This window comes from Pithys albifrons, chromosome 13 (genome assembly GCF_047495875.1).
Source record: "Pithys albifrons albifrons isolate INPA30051 chromosome 13, PitAlb_v1, whole genome shotgun sequence".
NCBI classification, from domain to species: Eukaryota; Metazoa; Chordata; class Aves; order Passeriformes; family Thamnophilidae; genus Pithys; species Pithys albifrons.
In genome coordinates this window covers 4,210,018-4,222,734 of record NC_092470.1, presented here as the reverse complement: position 1 = coordinate 4,222,734, position 12,717 = coordinate 4,210,018, and positions in this window count along the sequence as shown.

Here is a 12,717-nt window from a genome sequence, read left to right as displayed (position 1 = left end):
TAAATAGGCAGTTATCAGAGTATCTCTAACTCAGACCTAAAAAGTGCTTATAGATAAGGAAATTTAATTCTCCCCTGTGTGCAAACCTTGCCACTGGCCAAAGCAATGTGAGGTTTCCTTTCCCAGCTGGTTCACTGGAGCATTTCCTTTGCCCAGAGAAAGGAATTGCTGGGCATTACAATGTGGTTTGGGGTTGTTGTGCAGCTGCTGACTCTGCCCAGCTTTGGGTTGTGTCCTGCAGCACTTTTTATGTGCCTTTTAAAGCCCCACCCTTAAAGTCCCTGGTTTCCCACCTGGCAAACAGGACTGCAGTGCTTTTGTACCTGCCTGGCATTTGATGCTGAAAATTGTCAAGCAATCAAATGTAATTAATGTAAATACTGTTAACTCACATCTCTGTTCATGATTCTGTGCATTGACAGTGCAAGTGTGGCAGTGACAAAGGATGGCAGATGGTTGTTGGTCTTTGATGTTTTAGAAACATCAGAAAATATTAATCCCTTTGCACACATCCATTTTGCCTGATCCTTGTAAACTAAACACGTATCTGCCTCTTTGTGCACCTTGCCCCTCATTTCTGTGACAGTTATTGGGAAAGGTTTGTGTAAAATATAATAATAATTGCTGAACATTTGAATCAAAACTTGGGGATTCACTGAAATCTTGAGAGTAGCTGATTATGTCAAATTTTTCTAAGAAACATGTTTAAAGACAAACTGATCCTCTGCTATCCAGACCTCCTCTTTGCTTGGTGAGATCTCATTCCCTATTACACAAAAACTGGAATTATAGGGTTTTGAAATGTGCTTTTTCCATCCTAATGATAAAAAAAGTTTAAAACTTAAGAATTTCTTGCAAAGTTGAATGGATCAGTTCATTGAGCCAAAACTCTCTGAAGCAGCTGAAAAATTCAACACACTGGTTGTCAGCCTTCCAAACATTGTTGTGTAAAATTTTAGGAGAGAGTGGTGGTGGTCACTTTTCATCAATGGAATATTTTGCAAATGGAAGGGAAAGCAGATTCATGAAAGGCATAAATATATTGATATATATTGATTTGAAGAAGAATTGCTCAGATTCAGTTAAAAGTGAAATCAAAGCAAGAGACTTTTCTCCCTCATCTTCCCTCACCAAGGAACAGTAACCTGGTGATCAGAGCACAAGCCTCCCACAGTCCAGGTAACCATCTGCTCCTGAAACTCTTCTTTATTTAATTGTAGCCTTCAAAACTTAGTGGGTTTGCCCTAATGGGTGCTGAAGGAAAAAGTGAAAAAGGTATTACAGGAGCAGGAAATTAGATTTTTCTCATCACTGTGAGTCTAAGCTGGATTTTAGCTCCAACCTGCTCCTCTTACAATTTCCTATTAAGCTTTAGGAAAAAAATTGTCTGCTGAGTGTATTAGTCTCCTTATGATCCTGTGGAATGGAGAACATGAGACAATGCTGAATTCTCCTCAAGTATTCTGGAGAGGCTGGAGCTTTATTTCTCCTGTGTGGTGTTTGAGCCTTTGAACTGGTCATCTGTAGGGCCAGCAAACTGCTTAAACTTTGTTCTCTTCTTTGTGAGATATTTCTGTAGCAGTCTGGGAATTAAACCAGGGTTCTAATCTACAGAGGAAGTGGAGATGGCTGGCTGTTCCTTTTTGCAAAAGATGTAATGCTTATCTGGAGAATTTCCCTAAGAACTTTCGAGGCATTGTAAAGAAAAGCAGCGAATATTTTTAGGTTACATTTAAAATCCAAACTCTATTTTGTGCATCTTGAAGCCTGCATTGAATTAAAGTCACAGCTCCATGATGATAAGTAAATTCCTCCAAAGATTTTCCACAAAGCTTAAAAAACCCTCAAACTTCAAACCCCCAGAATTATCTGTGTGTTTTGTTTCCATCTTTGCTATTGTCAGTGCAGAACCAGCAAGCACCATTTATAATATCTGGAATCTGATTCAACCTGTTGAAATGCACTTTACAAGGCATTGATTTCATATATGCTATAGGAAAATTGGCTTTTGCTCTGATTATGCACAGATTTCCCAGGGCTTATTCCTATCCCACAGTGACACTTGGAGCATTTCTGTTGTGTATTTCCCACATCCATGCTCATTACTGAGCCCAAGTGGTGTTTGAGAGCTCCATGGCTTCCCTTGCCACTGCTTGACTTCAGCCCACAAGTTTCCATGAAAACCCCTCAATTACAGAGCCTTCTGCCTTCCACAGCTCCTTATCTGTCTCCATTATCTTTCTTTCCAAGGAAACAATGATTTAAGGTTTCCTCTGAAGAGAATGTGAATGATGGATGGGGCCTGACCCTCCCCATTGGTTGTCCAGACAGAGCATTGTGTGCACCAAAGTCTGACCCATCACCCCTGGCCTCCCTTCTCTTTGGGGATGAAGATCCTTTGGTAAACAGTGTTTATTTTCCCTGTGGACCACCTGGAAAAGTGTTTTCCAGTGTGTTCCTTCTCAGCAGGAAGTGTCGGCACTGGCAGGGCCAAGAAAGGAGTTGTGGTACCAAATTGTAACCACCTTGCAAGCAATTCAAACTTTGTTGGCCCAAACAGGCTTATGGAGGGGTGATACTGGTAATGAAACCTGGTAATAAAATTACATTAAAAAGAAGTTTTCTTTGGTTTGGTGTTAAATTCCTACACACAAGAACCTTTTATTCTATTTGTATTCTATGCTAGACCACAATGTCTTGTCAGTGGTTCATTTAAGGAAATCCAGAAACACTGAGAAAACACCAACTTGTCCTTCATCCTGGTCATATTTACCTAAAATTTAAGGACCATAGAGAGGCAACTGCTCAGTAGTTATTTTTGTCATAGTGATTCTGATGAGAAAATATGTATCTAGAATGTAAATTCTGTGTGTTTGAGAAAGCAGCTCAACAGATGAACAAACACATAGTTAGTTTTCATTGATGTTTGAGATCAGCTGCTCTCTTAAGATTTCTAAAAAACTGCTTTCTAAGTCTGTAGAACTAAATAAGAGCCTGTGCCAGTACTTGGAAACTTCCTTTTCTTATCTGCAAAAAATGTTCACTGCTTGTTTCTTAAACCCTTAATTTGTATGTCTTTTCAAATTATACCTTGTTTGGGCCTTGTAATTTTCAATTTCACCTCCCCTTTTTTTCCTTTTCTTGCCTAAAAATGCCATCAAGATCATCTCTACCAATATAATAAGGCAGTTTTCTTTTTTTGGGGGGGGTGTTTATTTGTCTGTTTTGTTTTGGGGGTTTGGTTGGTTGGTTTTGGGGGATTTTTTGGAAAGAAAAAACCAAATTACCCCCAAGCACCCCCTCAGCTGCCTCCCCTGATGGAGGAAGAGAGGGAGAACAATCCTGTTTAACATCCAGCCCTTTCTTTTCATGGAAAAGATTGTTCACACCCTGTAATGCAAAATGGAGACTGTCCTCTTAGGTGGTTTGAGTGCCCCAGTTTAGCTGCTGTTCTTGCTCTGCTCCTGTTTTTCTGCCATTCCATGAACTTTTCTGGTGGATGTTCTGGAAAGAGTTTCTGTGGCACTGGCACTGTCCTGGCAGTGCCCCCAGGCTTTGGGCAAGGACCTGTATTGCTGTTTAACCTGCCCTTTCCTGCAGGGCATTAGAAACATCTGGCTGAAACCCTGAAGGTTTCTGTGGCTCTGAGGGATGTTAACACAGTTGTGTGGTTGTGGAGTTTTCTCCTGGCAATCCAAATTTGTATTTTCATAAGTTAAGACCCTCCTTCGCCTCCTCAGCTGATTTATATCAATTGTTTCTGATGCCTGAAAAGTCTGTAAAAAAGACTCCAAGCCAAATTTTGGTAGGAGATAAGATAAGAGGAGATAAGATAATAAGATAATGAGCACCCAGGCTCACCCAGGAATACATTGATGCACGTGTGGGTAAGCTCTGATTTCTATGGCTTTTATAATATGATCTGTCCAATCATTACTTTACACATCTCCAGTTCAACCATTTCCCACCCTGGTCCCCCCCCTGTTCCACCCCCTCAGGATTCGAGTCTGGGTTCGGTGAGGCCTCCTCTTCATCCATCCTCCTCTTCCTCAGGCTTCTGGAGTTCTTCTAAAGTTCTGACTTCTGGGTCACTCTGCCCTGTGTTGCCCTCTCTTTATGTTTCCTTTTCTTATTCTTCAACCTTCTACCTTGAAAAAAAGAGTAAACATCTCCTTGTTCTGTGACAGGGGTAGTGACAGAAAGACATTAAACTCAAGCTGCTGGAAATATTAACCCACTAGATCTACTTTGCTACAGCCACTGTGTTCCTAAAATCTATAAAATGTGAAAATCAAAAATCAAAAACCCCTTCCTGCATCATTTCCACAATGGCTTAAGTCACACCCTGACTAAACTCAGTGACCACAGATTTAGCTGGAAAAGACCTCCAAGATCCCAGAGCCCCACTTTGGGCTGGTTTTAGTGCAGAGAAGTCAAGAGTCCCAGGAGGGCAGAGATGGCACAGTGCAGTTTTAAAGGGCATGACATGCATTTGTGTAACACAGGAACAGAATGCCTGTTAAAGTGGCTGAGTCTGCAGAGTTCCAAGGGCTAACAGGGTAAATGCCATGGCTCAGATATTAAAGGTGGAGTTTAGCAACTGCCCTGGGCCCCAGGGGCCAGAAAGTGTACAAAAAAAAATAAACAGTGCCAATTGTGTGGAGAGCAATCCTTGTGTTCCACTGTTGGGGCCTGAGCGTGGCTGTCACATCAGTGGGAGGTGCAGGAAACATTCAGCATTTACAGTGCCCTGGGTAAGGCTGCCAGTGTCACCTGGCTCTGCACTGGCACAGGTGGGTGTGTCAGGGAATGGCCCTGGAACACCTGGAAAAGGCCCAGCAGAGGGGTTTGTGTGCGTGGCTGGGATAGAATCACAGAATCATAGAATGGATTGGGTTGGAAAAGACCTCCGAGATCATCAAGTCCAACCTTTGGTCCAACTCCAGTCCCTTTACCAGATCATGGCACTCAGTGCCACGGCCAAGCTCAGATGAAAAACCTCCAGGGATGGGGAATCCACCCCCTCTCTGGGCAGCCCATTCCAATGCCTGAGCACTCTCTCTGCAAAGAAGTTTTTTCTCATCTCCAATTTCCCCTGGCAGAGCTTGAGCCCATCGTGCCCCCTTGTCCTATTGCTGAGTGCCTGGGAGAAGAGACCAACCCCCACCTGGCCAGAACTTCCCTTCAGGCAGTTCCAGACAGTGATGAGGATGTTGCTGTATCTGAGTGTATCTATTAAAAAAAAATCAATTTAATCATTGAATCCCTCTAGGTTTGACCTTTCCTGAAGAACAACTATTTTGTAACAACTATCTACTTTAACAAAGCTTTTCCTTGTCAGAAGTTCTGGTAGTGAGAACTCAAGTAAGGGCATTTAAAGAATAGATATGTGAGAACTCAAGTAAGGGCATTTAAAGAATAGATATATAATTCTATTGCCCATATTCTGGTTAAATAAATGTTGGACTGAAGGAGAGTTTTCCTGCTTCCTTGGTAGTACTAATTTCCTCAATCCTCCCTGCCAGTGACACTGTCACCTGCCATGGTTTTAAATGAAGACACAGCAAAGAGTTCCATCTTAATTCTGGTGAATTAGTTCCTGGAAACTCTTTAGGAATGGTCTATTATTGGTGTTCTCTCTTTATACTTAGGTTGGCCCTTCTGCATTTCTTTTCTTGGCCAATACAAAGTACAAAATATTGAAATGTCCCTCTTTTTGATTCTGAGGCCTATTTCATAAGCCCTGTAAGTAATTCCTGCAGTGTTTTGTCCTGTACTAATGGTGGAGAGAGGGTTTCCCAGTACCTTTTCCATCTGAGGAACACAACTTAACCTGCTTATAAAGTTCTCTCAGTTGAAGAGATTGGGGTTTGTTGAGTGCTACCTTTTTTCTCCTCATTTCCTTTTTTTACTCCTGAATTTGTAGCAAAATTCTCTAGGAAAAAAGCCACATTAATTTGCCTGTTCTGGACTTTATCTGGAGAAGATGTCAGAGAGAGCCAACATGCTGAATTCATCCATTCCAGGGATTAAGGAATTATGTTCTGATTGCTTTGGTTTGGTTTGTTTTCATGTTCCTATTTATTTCATGAAACCCAATTAGCAGACTGTAGCAATTTGATCTTGGTTAATTTTCTATTAAATTCATGAAAACAGGACCACACACTGACTGGGCTCACAGGAATATGAGCTTGTGAAAACCAGTAAGGGATTTTGTCATTCCAAGGGATGTTACAATGAATTTTGTATAAAAGGGACACTGTGCTGGTTTTGAGTTTTCATTACTCAGAATGGAGGGGAACTTTAAAAGCTCTTTGTGAATAATTGCTCTGTTTCTGGTGATCAAGATAAACTGAAAATTAAAAAAAAAAAAAAAAAAAAAAAAAAAAAAACAAAAAAATCCCCACCTTTATCTTCCTGTGGAGACAATGAGTCCTGCAAGCTCACCAAGCACCTCAGAGCAGGGACACTGTCACAGTAAAGAAAATGCATTTCTTAAAGGTTTCAGTATTAGCTGATGTTTAACCTGTTTCAGAAAGGATTTTGAATTTTCTGCTCTATCACAGCTGAAAAAAATCATAGTCAGCATTTTCACTGATTTTTCACCTCCAAACCATTTGTATGGGAGACATTCCAGGATCCATGTTTGGGACATGTTGGGCTTCCACCCGACGTGTTTATGGCTTGATGTGAGAAATGGTGTTGGGCTTGGGTAGGAGTGCAAAGCAGTGCTGTAACTTCAGTGCCTTTTCAGAATGGGCTCATTAATTATGAAGGGATGTGTGGCCATATGCTCAGTGGCTGACTAAGCTTGAACATCTCCCAGGACTGCTGAAGCCCTTGAAGGTTGTTGAACTCACTGTAAACTTTTTTTCACCATCCTGTCCCTCCAGCACTTGAGCTGATCCAAGGCTGAGATCTGAAGCTGCACTCACAGGGTTGTTTTCACAGCAGAGAGGAAGAACATAAGCCAGGCCTAATGTTTGGGCTGGAATCTGTTTGCTCTGTTATAGCTGAGCCCTTCCTGAGCCTGAATCTCAGAATTCCAGCAGTACTGTGCGATATGAGTTGGATCAGCAGCTATTTTGTACCTTATTTAATGATAAAGAATCATCTTTCCTTGGTCCTTACACGCTGCTTTTGCTGCTCAGTTCTTCTGCTTCCTATTCCTGGTTTTTGCCTTTTCTCCCCTTCCCTTTGGACTTTGTTCCCAGCATTCCCAACATGCTCTTGCTGTTTTGCTGGTGCTCAGGGGCAGTGACCCACTAAAACACCACCAATAACACTGCACTGAAGTTGGAATTGGTATCAGACACCTGCAGTTCCCAAACGAGCCAGTCCCTGCCATGGGAAGGGTCGGGGCAGTAAATCCTGGGGTTGTGTCTGGCCAACAGTGTGCCCACAGGGTTTGCCCTTTCGTGGCAGCACCCCTGTCTGTGAGCAAAGCAAAGAAGTGTTGGAGAGTCCCTGCTGACCTGGTTCAGGTTGCTCTCCCTGCTCCCAGCCCGGCCCCACAGACGGCGGCGTTGGCACCGGCACATGGGCAACCTGGGGCAGGGGCACACGGCCAGCTGGCACCCCTGGGGGCAGAGGGGTGGCAAAGGGGCTGTCTGAGGCATGTCCTGGGCAAGGCAAGGTAAAATGGCCTGGTTTGTGAACAAAGGTCCTCTCTGGTGTGTGGGGAGGGGTTTTCCTGATCAGCCTTGCTCAGGAGTACAGGAGCTGAGTGTGTTCTTTCTGACACGCCTCACAGACACACCAGAGCACCTCCAGTTTTCTCCTGGTGGGAACAGGCTGCAAGAACCCCCAAATTAATTAAAGCAAGCTGGAGAACAGAGCTAAAAAAGTCTGGAAACTCGAGGATCTGGCCCCCTGAACTGAAAGTCTTGTAGTAGATGCAGACACACCAGGGGAGCCAAACCATGATGATGCCACACACACAGAGAATTGCTGCATTTTGCAGTGTGAAAACTTGCAATATGCTCTACCTTTCCTGGTGAAGAAATCCAAATTTTGCCCCTGTGAATTGATGCATTCCTGTACAAGTTGAGATGAATATGCATTAATGTAAATAATAAGATAGGCAGAACTTGCCATGAATTGATTTTTTTCCCATAAGTTTGAAATCTGCCATAAATATCATATTCAATAGCTTTGACAACTCCAATAAGTTCAGACCCACTGTAAGCCACAGCTGAAGAGCACCAAAACTGTCTCCTAATGGTCTGCATGGTAAGCCAAGAGATAATGTCACTGCTGCAGGGGTGGAGCAACATGAGATGGGAGTAGGGTGAGGACTAACCTGCTGTGGTCATGGCACACCCAGCTGCCTGTCCAACACACCATTTGCTGCAGCAAACTGGCCATGGATGATTTATAGGAGTGGTTTGCATGCCCTGATGTGAAAACTGGAGAGAGACAAGTCTGGTTTCTGATGAAAACAAGACACATGAATGAAATATAAATTACACTGATAAGACAACGGAGGTAACTTGGGAACTGTATAATTTGTACCTGTGGTGATCTATTCCTTAGCTCATGGTGCTTGAGCAGCTCTTTATGCTCTGCAGAACCCATCCAGGCAGGGAAGGTGGTGAGCAGTGCTGTGATCCCAACCACTCCAGCCTTGCTGACGTGCAGGGTGATCACATCTGTGCCGTGATTCACACTTGCCTTTGTACTGAAAGAGCAAGTGAAGGATCTGTTCATGTTCAGCAGCAAACCCAACTCAGATGGCTGCAGCACTTCCTGCCCTCAGTTGTCCTCTGCTCCTTTTCTGCCTGTCAACACTCACAGCAGAAGAGGCTGCTGAGGAGATGGTGTAAACAGCCTGCTCCTGTCTTTGTTTAAAAGCTGTTTTATTAATAGGGCTCTATTGTACTATGTCAGATGCTGAGCGTGTGTCAGGCTGGCAGGGGCTGTTTGCAGCTGTCCTGGTGGTGCCTGTGGCTTGGATGAGAGTGGCAAAGCCAAGCAAAGTGACACAATCCCTTTTCAAGGGAGATGTTGGGAAGTGCTGCTTTGCTGAAGGAGAAGTGATTTGTTCCTGTTGCTGATATAGGAACTGGAGGCAGAGCTGCTGGTTCAGTCCCCCCACCTGATCCCACCCACAGGAGAAGTCCTTATCCCACCGGGAAATGGAATTGTCCTGGTGACCAGAGACAGCTTCAAACAAGAACAAGGAATAACCATCAAGAACGAGGAATAGCCATCAAGAATGAGGAATAACCATCAAGAACGAGGAATAACCATCAAGAATAAGGAATAACCATCAGGAACGAGGAATAACCATCAAGAATAAGGAATAACCATCAGGAACGAGGAATAACCATCAAGAATAAGGAATAACCATCAAGAACGAGGAATAACCATCAAGAATAAAGAATAACCAACAAGAACAGGGAATAACCATCAAGAATAAGGAATAACCATCAAGAACGAGGAATAACCATCAAGAATAAAGAATAACCATCAAGAACGAGGAATAACCATCAAGAATGAGGAATAACCATCAGGAACGAGGAATAACCATCAAGAACAAGGAATAACCATCAAGAATGAGGAATAACCATCAAGAACGAGGAATAACCATCAAGAATGAGGAATAACCATCAAGAACGAGGAATAACCATCAAGAATAAGGAATAACCATCAGGAACGAGGAGTAACCATCAAGAACAAGGAATAACCATCAAGAATAAGGAATAACTATCAGGAACGAGGAATAACCATCAAGAATAAGGAATAACCATCAAGAACGAGGAATAACCAACCAGAGTGAGGAATAACCAACAAGAACAGGGAATAACCAACAAGAATAAGGAATAACCATCAAGAATAAGGAATAACCATCAAGAACAAGGAATAACCATCAAGAACAAGGAATAACCATCAAGAATAAGGAATAACCATCAAGAACAAGGAATAACCATCCCCTCCCAAGGGGTACTGAAGGGATCGACTCATTTCACGGGCAATAAATACCCTGTCAGTGAGGTGGTGAAAAGCTTCATGCAAAGCTCACTGGAGAGGACACTTGTGAGAATCACCTTATAGACATGGGTGTTAAAAACATGAGGCCAAATGTGTTGCTGTGGCACAGAGCTGGTGATCTGCCTATGGCCTTACTGTGCATAAATGACACCAGGCAACACCCAGGTGCAACCTGTGCCAGCCACACAGGGGTGGCATCGTGTCTGTTGATGGGCATGTGCTCTCAATCACTGCTGACAGCAAGTAAGTGACAAGTCAAGAGAGACTGAGAAATAACCCATTTTCCTGGTGTCTTAGTGCTCCTTCCACAAGCCAATCTTTGGAATCTGGTTTGGAGCCTAAGCTGAGTTGTGTTTCTCTGCATATGAATAGAGCAGAGTTGGTAATGAGTGGTCAGGGGAAGGAGCAGACCTGTCCTTGCACTTGCACTCCATGGAGATTCACAAAATGTTCCCTTTCCCAAAGAACCAGGACGTGGAACACGAGGGGGAGGTTGCTCTGCACAGACTGAGGTGTGTCGAGAGGCTTCACCTTCCTTCTGCCCCCAATGGGAGAGAAAAATACAAAATGCAGAGCCCCCCTTTGTGCTTCTGAGGAGCAAGACAAAGGTACGACGTTGTCAGGCATTGTTTGATGTGGTCCTGTTTAGAAATAATGGATGTGATAAACTTGGTACTTCCCTGAGCAGAGGAATCCCATTCAGTAAGGGCTGTGCATGATCTATTAACAGGTTAAAATAATTATGAAGGATAATTAAGCAAGACAGTAATTTTTTATAAGTCCTAAAGTATCACTCTTTTCAGGGAAGGTCCCTAGTACAGCATTTCTTTTTCAATTACAGGGATATATAAAATATATTTAAAAATAGAGTAATTCAGGGCTGAGGTGAATCATCCCTTAATATTGCTATTTATTTTTTAATGATAATTTAAATAAAACTTCTTCCTTGATCAATTTAAATAAAAATCCTCTAGGGTAGCAGTGGCACAAGGAATTCCTGCTGTAAAAGCCCAGCAGCAACTTCAGGTGCCTCTTTGTGTTTCAGGTCCTGTGTTTCTGTGGGTGAGATCCCAACCTACCTGTGGTGTGTTTTATTGGGGAAAGATCTCTGAGATATAAACCCCCCTGTAATACATTAATATTGTTCCCATCTAGCAATGTATCACTTGGACTTCTGGGGTGATTGTTAAACCAACAATTCTCTATATAAATCTATATTTATATTTTAAAAGTGAATATGATCAGACATCAAGACTGAGGAAGCTTCAGTCCTCCCTTGACCAATTATTTTTATCAGCCCAGCAGTTACAGTTCTTAAAGGCATTGATTTGGCCTGATTTTAAACTGGATTAATATCTTAAATATCATTCTTTTATGTGAGGGCCCAGTGATGCAGAAATGGATTAAAATGGGAAAAATATTTAATTTCTATGACTGCGGATTTTTAACTTGCAAGTATCCAACTTTCTAAGCAAGAGTTCTCACTGGTTTCCCTCCAGAAATATTGTTAACAAGTGGAAATATGCAGGATAGGTGAGGAGTTGGAAAACTTTTAATTTCTTATCTCACCAGTTGTCTCTTCATGTAGATTGTCCAGAGGCCTTTTCTCTGCTCTGTGATGGCAGTGTATTAAATTACATGGAAAAGAGAAAGAGCTTACCCAAGCTTTATGCTTCATGATTGAAAATCTTGGGCAAAAATACTCCTGGTGGCTTCAGTCACAAGTTTATAATCATTACTTTACAGTTTTTCCTGCTTATATTCCAGATTTTCAGATGCAATAAATTAAACATCTGCTATGCTCTGTTTTTAAGAAAAGCTGGAAATCTGTATTAAATGATGCCCACAGCAAATGTATTTGCCTTTGGCTTAGCCTCCAGCTTGAAGACTGTCCAAAATGTGATGTTACTCAAGGAATGTGGTTTCCAAGGGCTTTGCCACGTTAATGCTGAAACATTTATACACACTGTGGGTTGGGTTTATTATAAACTGGAGCTGTGTGTGACTCTCCCAGACAGTGAATTTTCCTGGTAAAGCTGAAATGGATTTCCCAACCAGTGACACTGCAGAGGTGCTGTAAGGCCTGACTGGTGTGTCATAGGCACAGTCATTTCTGATTGAGGGTATTTTGTCTCTCTCTGTGCCAGTCGAGTGGCCAGAGCCACCCTGGGGAAGGGACAGTGCCCAGTGGTGTCAACCAGAAGAAGCCAACCCAAAATCCAGCCCCTCCTCCCCAAAATCCCTGAGCCAGCAGTGATTCCTGGCCTGGGCTGTTGTGTTGGATTGTGCTGCCTTTCAGTCCCAGGGCTGGGCTGTGTCTCACAGCAGGTTGCTGAGCGAGACACTGAGGTGACATTTTGTCTCAACTTTGGCATGTTATGATTTCATCATGAATCTCTCTGTCCCAACTACTTTCATTTATCTAAACTTTGGCTTCTTTTCACAAGTGGGCATAATGACAGTCATTAGTACTGGCAAGGCTCAGCAGCTGCAGGTTTCTTTCCTTAGAGCAAAGTCCCTGGCTCTTTCTCCAGTAGAGTGTGATCTTCACTAATGCAAGGTCATTCCCAATTCCTTCTTTCATTTCTTCCCATCCCAACAGGTCAACTTAAACAAATAAACTAAATTCAGTAAATTATCTTTCCTTTTCAGCTGCACTTGATGTGCCACGATGCCACATGATTTTACAGGTGCCATTCCTGAGTGATGGCTGCAAACAGCAGG